Here is a 6,593-nt window from a genome sequence, read left to right as displayed (position 1 = left end):
ATGAAAATGTTAGTATGTTTTTATAGTAAATTGCGTATGCAATTGTGGTTTGGATTGTTTCCATTTAACTTATTAATGCATGTGAACATATTAGCTAGACTTGTGGGTTATTAAAGCACTACAGCAAAATTGACTTTTAGCGGCGTTTTTTAGGCCTATAGCGGCGCTTTTAAGCACCGCTAAAACTATTTGTGGCGTTTTTACAAGCGCCGCAAAAAACGTCGCTATAGATAACACCATTAAATTTTGCGACGTTTATGTGAAAAAAATGCCGCTATAGAACATGACTTTTAGCGGCCCTTTCCCCACAAACGCTGATAAAGAACATGACCTTGCCAACAAACGCCGCTAAAGAACATGATCTTTAGCGACGCTTTCTCCACAAATGTCGCTAAAGAGTTTGACTTTTAACAGCGCTTTTTCAAAAATGCCACTAAAGGTCATAAATAATAAAAAAATTAAAATATTATAAAAACGCCATAAATCCATTCCCATCCCTTTACCTGCTTAAGCAAATCCTTTAAAAATGTTATTATCAGTACATATATCACTCTATTATTTGGAAATTCATAAACAAGAAGATCAATTTTTTTACTATATCTCATACAGCAAGTCAAATTGCCTTTGATTACATAAGATTCCTTTTGAATTTTTTTTAAAAAAAAAATTCAAACTAGTTCATATCAACTTGCTCAAGTTGTATGTATGAATTGCAACATCAACACCTTATTTGAACTTACAATTCTACGAAAGCATAAAATGCAATTCCATGAGCATGCATTTAAAGTGGCAGAAAAAATTTACTGATTACAGTGACAGTCTAAGCTCCAAATATAGCTCTTGTGTGTCGCTTGATTCTGAATTCTGACTGGTCGATCCCAATGAGTTGCTACGATGTCTCTTGCTCATTGAATGTGAATCCTGTAAGAATGTAAGGAACTAAAACAAGTTAAATTTTAAAACACAATCATCACATGGCACATAAATTAAATTTCAGCAACTAAACAATTCAATTTGCAGTACTTAAAAACTTCAATTTACAACACTTTAACACTTCAATTAGCAGCACTTTAACACTTCAATTTGCAGCACTTTAACAATTCAATTTACAACATTTAAACACTTCAATTTGCAGCACTTTAACATCTCAATTAACAACATTTATACTCCTCAATTACAGCGTTAAAACATCTCAATTTCCAGCAACTAAACACTTCAATTTGCAGTACTTAAACACTTCAATTTACGACATTTGAACACTTCAATTTACAACATTCAAACACTTAAATTTGCAGCACTTTAACACTTCAATTTACAGCATTTAAACACTTCAATTTGCAGCACTTTTACATCTCAATTAACAACATTTATACACCTCAATCACAGCGATAAAACATCTCAATTTCCAGCAACTACACTTCAATTTGTAGTACTTAAACACTTCAATTTACAACATTTAAACACTTCAATTTACAGTATTTAAACACTTCAATTTGCAGCACTTTAACACTTCAATTTGCAACACTTTAACACTTCAATTTACAGCATTTAAACACTTCAATTTGCAGCACTTTAACATCTCAATTAACAACATTTATACTCCTCAATTATAGTGTTAAAACATCTCAATTTCCAGCAATTATACACTTCAATTTGCAGTACTTAAACACTTCAATTTACTTCAATTTACAACATTCAAACACTTCAATTTGTAGCACTTTAACACTTCAATTTGCAGCACTTTAACACTTCAATTTGTAGCACTTTAACATCTCAATTAACAACATTTATACCCCTCAATTACAGCGATCAAACATCTCAATTTCCATCAACTAAATACTTCAATTTGCAGTACTTAAACACTTCAATTTACAACATTTAAACACTTCAATTTACAGCATTTAAACACTTCAATTTGCAGCACTTTAACATCTCAATTAACAACATTTATACACCTCAATTACAGCGATAAAACATCTCAATTTACAACATTTAAGCACTTCAATTTACAGCATTTAAACACTTCAATTTACAACATTTAACACTTCAATTTGCAGCACTTTAACACTTCAATTTACAGCACTTAACACTTCAATTTGCAGCACTTTAACACTTCAATTTACAGCATTTAAACACTTCAATTTGCTGCACTTTAACATCTCAATTAACAACATTTATACACCTCAATTAACATCTCAGTTTCTAGCAACTAAACATTTCATTAGTGATGCACTAGCAGGTTAATTAGAGCCTGAAATTGCTTCATTAAAAAATTATAAAATATAATTCAAACATTGTACTTTAGAAATTGAAGGTAGTAAGCAGTTTATTAAAAAAATTAAAAAAGTTATATAAGATTTTTATTATAAAATATTTAATAAAAAGGGTAAAATTACAAATAATTATAATTAAAATTAAATGAATATATTGAAACTTAACCAAACCAAGAGATATTGTTTCATTGAAGTTATCAAAACCTAAATAGTTTTTGTTTTTAATTTACGACAACATTAAACTGATTATTTTACGACAAGTAAGATACTGGTAATTGATTATGTTGACTAAATGCCATTTGAAACATGAGTATGATGACACACTAGCAGGGATATGAATATAAACATGCAAACAGATGCATGTAAGCCTGCAAACAAACACATCAAGAACATGCACATGTCCATTAAAATGTCATATTTCTTTTTCTTTCTTATAACAAGGAAAAATGTCAAATCTATTTAAAAGGAACAAAATTAACAAGACGGCAATCAGAGATAAAGAGAAAAAACAATTTAAACAAGAGCAAACTCAATTATCAATCTAAATACAAAAGTAGAAGTTATCAATGCTTGCTTGGATCAAAGTCATCTATGAACTATGATTACCATTTGTCCTACAGCGAAATAGACAACACACACCAAAAAAGAAAAACAACAATATATTTAAAAAACAAAGTTAAGAATAGATGTTGTAGATCCATGGGTGACACCATATTCATCTGCAGAATATGGAATAGCTTTGTTCTTTTTCCCCTTTTTTTTTATTACTATTAGTATCCACTAGAGGACCGGTGGTAGCATAGCAATATTAGTTTTTTTATAAATAAACAAATAAATAAGATCATAATGTTTTGTATAACCTAAGGTCAGAGAAATGTTAATGGCGCATACCTGAACTTTGCATCATTCTTAGGAATTGAAGGTAGCCTAGTCAGCCTTCTGGTAGAAACACTTCCTCCAAGATTTAAGTGATAATGATATATCTTATTATCACTAATGCCTGCAGCCAGACACAAAATTGACTTTATTAAATACATAACAAAGAATTTAGCAGCAGGGACACACACACACACACATGCATGTATATATATATATTGTTTAATATGCTCTAATTGACGGAATAAATGGACAAATTTTAATATTAAAAAGAAAAGAAAAGAAGGATGCCTCTTGACACCATTTCAGGCACTATAATAAGTTGTTCATCCAAATGAATTATTTAAAATTCAGATCATAAATTCATACTAAAAAGCGTAGTAAACTTAAAGTAGAATTGAGTCATTCACAACCCTGTATTATCGCCTATACCTTAAGCAGCTAACAACTGACAGGAAATACGTATAGCCTAGTGGTAACCACGTTAATCCTCCAAAAAAGAGATCCCTAGTTCTAATTCCATGTTCCCCTAACTGTAGTCAAAATCTAAGCAATTCAACAATGGATATTTGACTAGCCAAAGAAAAAAAAAACTAAATATCTGATTTAAGGTCTGGGTCTTCAAAAGGCTAAATCCTAAATATGACTTATCAGAAGCTTAATTTTCCACTTTTCAAATATAAGTTTCTTACCTTTTCAAGCAAATTTCCTCTAAACAGATGCATACTAAATTTCTTAGCTTCTGGTACTGCTCAACTTTACTTGCAAATAGTGTATCAGTTCTTTCAATACATTCATGAAATTCAGTGCATCCAAACTCACCAATGTCATGCATTAAACAACTTATCAATAAGTAAACATGCATAAGCATCAATTCATTTGCACAAAAATTAAAAAAAAAACAATCATTCAAATCATATGTATATGCAAATTGAAAAAAAACCAGCAGGGCAAAACTAATGGCATTAGCTGATGCTCTGTTTCATATTTTGTATATACTATATGGTATTACAGTGTTCTAGCCTCTAAAACCCTCCACTATATAAACATAATAAGGACAAAAAAGAAAGTACAAGAAAAAAGATAAAAACCTTTTGTAATGCAATTCGAGCAGCTTCTCTTTCTCTTTCCCGTTGCTTTTTCAGCTCAACCTCTGCCTTCATTTTTGCTGCTGCTTCAGCAGCTAAGATTTGAGCTTCAATCTTTGCCTTTTCTGTGAAGGTTCAATCATCATCTATAAGATCTCAAGGCACACTATTGCCTCACAAATACTTAACCAACTTAAAACTACTACTACTAATAGGAATTGGTCCCTGCATGCACCAGAAGGACTAATATTCCTATTCACTCAAAACATATCTCAAATTACCATTAAATATAGATATATATCAAGCCAACCAAACAAATCATTTCATTTCTCTCATTCAAGGATAACCTAAAGATATAAACACACTAGCACATCAAACATGAAAGAAAGCGAAACTGTGGAATTTGGTTTCAAATTTATTATCGTATAGGAGGGCACATATTGCATCATCCTGATAAGATTGAAATGGCAGACACAAGCAAGAAAACAAGCTAAGTTTTTTAATAGTTGATAGATTAAAGCAGTTCAAAATCTATAATGGCAAGTAAAAAGAATTTAAGTGAACAAGTTATTTGATAGAGAGCTTCACTTCATCTTTTTAATTCCATTTGATGAGAGAATTAGAAGACCTTTTCATTGTTAGCAGCCAAAATAAAACTTTACATGATCCAGTAGTGCCTTCTTCTGAGCTTTCAGAATATTGTCTGCAAAACGACGTTTCAACATTGCAGCATGGAGAGCCTTCTTTGGTGACATTGGCACATCAAAAGTAGAAGTTGACAATCCTAATCAAATGATAGAAAACAATATAAATCAAAATCAAAGGAACCCTATTCAATTTCAGAGATTTACCTCACCAAAATATTTGTATGATTTCTATAACCAAATGATATACCATGGCCTAAGAACATCATATTGAATGACCCACCAACAACATTCTCTTCAATCTCAATCCTGCAAATTAAGGAAATTAAATAAAGCTGAAGCTAGAAACTTTGTACAAAATTAATGAAAAATATAAAAACCCAATTTCAAACAAAACAATTCAGCCTTAAAACAAGTGTATACAAACCTGAAATTTGACCCAGCTCTCTCCTTCACCTTTCCAACTGTGCCTTAATATACTCTGCTGTTTCTCTCAAACCCTGACGCCCTTCTTATTGAACAACGAAAACCCATAATCACTAACATAAAGTCCTACTCTACCATAACAATAAATTTGAATTTTTTTTTCCATTTCAGCTACCCCAGAGGTTACCTTCAATCTAAGCAGTGAGAATAAACTAATAAGAATAGTAATGATCACGGATTTAAATTGCGGTCGCGGTCGCGTTTTCGGTCGTGTCGCGTTTGTCGCGGTCGCGGACATAACGGACGCTATTGCGGTCACTGCGGGTATCGCGGTCGTGAATTTTACATTACTTATTGTGTATTGCGGGTATAGCGGGTTTCGGCAGTAACGGTTTTGGACGGTGCCATTACCGCTATATAACGGCCGCTATTTCGGTAACGGACCGCTATTTAAATCCCTGGTAATGATTTAAAGCTATCCAGTAAAATTGAAAGGAAAAAAAAAAGAAAAAAGTACAGGACATGATGGAAATAAAGTTAAAAGAGATAAGCTGACGCACTTAACGACCATCCATTTCATGTGCTAAGACTCAAACATGCTCGATAGCTCTAGCTTCAGAGAAACGATCGAGAGGCGCTTCGATCCCCAAAGGCATGATGAACTTGGTGTACATTACGGAGTGAACAAGGATGGATATGAGACCATACATGACCGGCAATGAGAAGAGGAATTTAAACCCCGAAACATCTATGCCATCGAGCCTTAGCACCATTACCTAAACCAAAAAAGAAAACCCAAAGCAGAAAGCATATTCTGCCATTTCATACCTTTTTGTAAGCTTTTTCCTGCCAATTCGCTCACACAGTTCTTCGCTCTGCTTTGCTTCCAAAAAACCCTTTGTGCTTTTTTCAATTTCTTTTTTTCTTTTATTTCAGATCTAGGGAAGAAAAGTAGCTAAATTTTATTTGAGGGATTTAGGGCGAGCGACATAGACGAGAAGAAAAGGGAGTAATGAGATGGTAACCAAAAGTTATTTTTTTGAGAGTGAGCGGGATTTTGATTTTCCTTTTTTTTTGGGTAAATAATGGCGTTTTCAACAAAAACGAAATTATAGCTCAATTTTTTACGGTGTTTTTATCAAAAACGCTACTATAGCTTAATTTTTTGTGGCGTTTTTCCCAAAAACGTTACTATTGCTTAATTTTATTTTTTTTTATTTTTAACATATTTTTTTATTTTTTCTTTCAAAATTTTTGTGTTGAGATTATCATTTTTTAGAATTTTT

The 6,593-nt window shown here is 32.1% G+C and overlaps 1 long non-coding RNA gene across 8 annotated transcripts; it reads right to left on the bottom strand.

Moving 5' to 3' along the window:
- Window positions 1–572: 572 nt before the first annotated feature.
- Window positions 573–6,379, bottom strand: LOC107932924 (uncharacterized). 8 transcript variants are annotated; one of them, XR_005906591.1, is made up of 7 exons: window positions 5,868–6,379; window positions 5,309–5,765; window positions 5,132–5,190; window positions 4,866–5,021; window positions 4,241–4,362; window positions 3,165–3,273; window positions 573–921 (listed from the first exon to the last, which is right to left on the bottom strand). It is a non-coding gene; the product is annotated as an uncharacterized lncRNA (long non-coding RNA). The 8 variants fall into 8 exon arrangements; XR_001693511.2 differs by having other exon boundaries at window positions 4,900–5,021; window positions 5,868–6,378; XR_001693512.2 differs by having other exon boundaries at window positions 4,900–5,021; window positions 6,136–6,378.
- Window positions 6,380–6,593: the final 214 nt, after the last annotated feature.

This window comes from Gossypium hirsutum, chromosome A12 (assembly GCF_007990345.1).
Source record: "Gossypium hirsutum isolate 1008001.06 chromosome A12, Gossypium_hirsutum_v2.1, whole genome shotgun sequence".
Classification (NCBI taxonomy): Eukaryota; Viridiplantae; Streptophyta; class Magnoliopsida; order Malvales; family Malvaceae; genus Gossypium; species Gossypium hirsutum.
The sequence above is the reverse complement of the archived record's forward strand: the minus strand, read 5'-3'. Positions and strand labels throughout refer to the sequence as shown.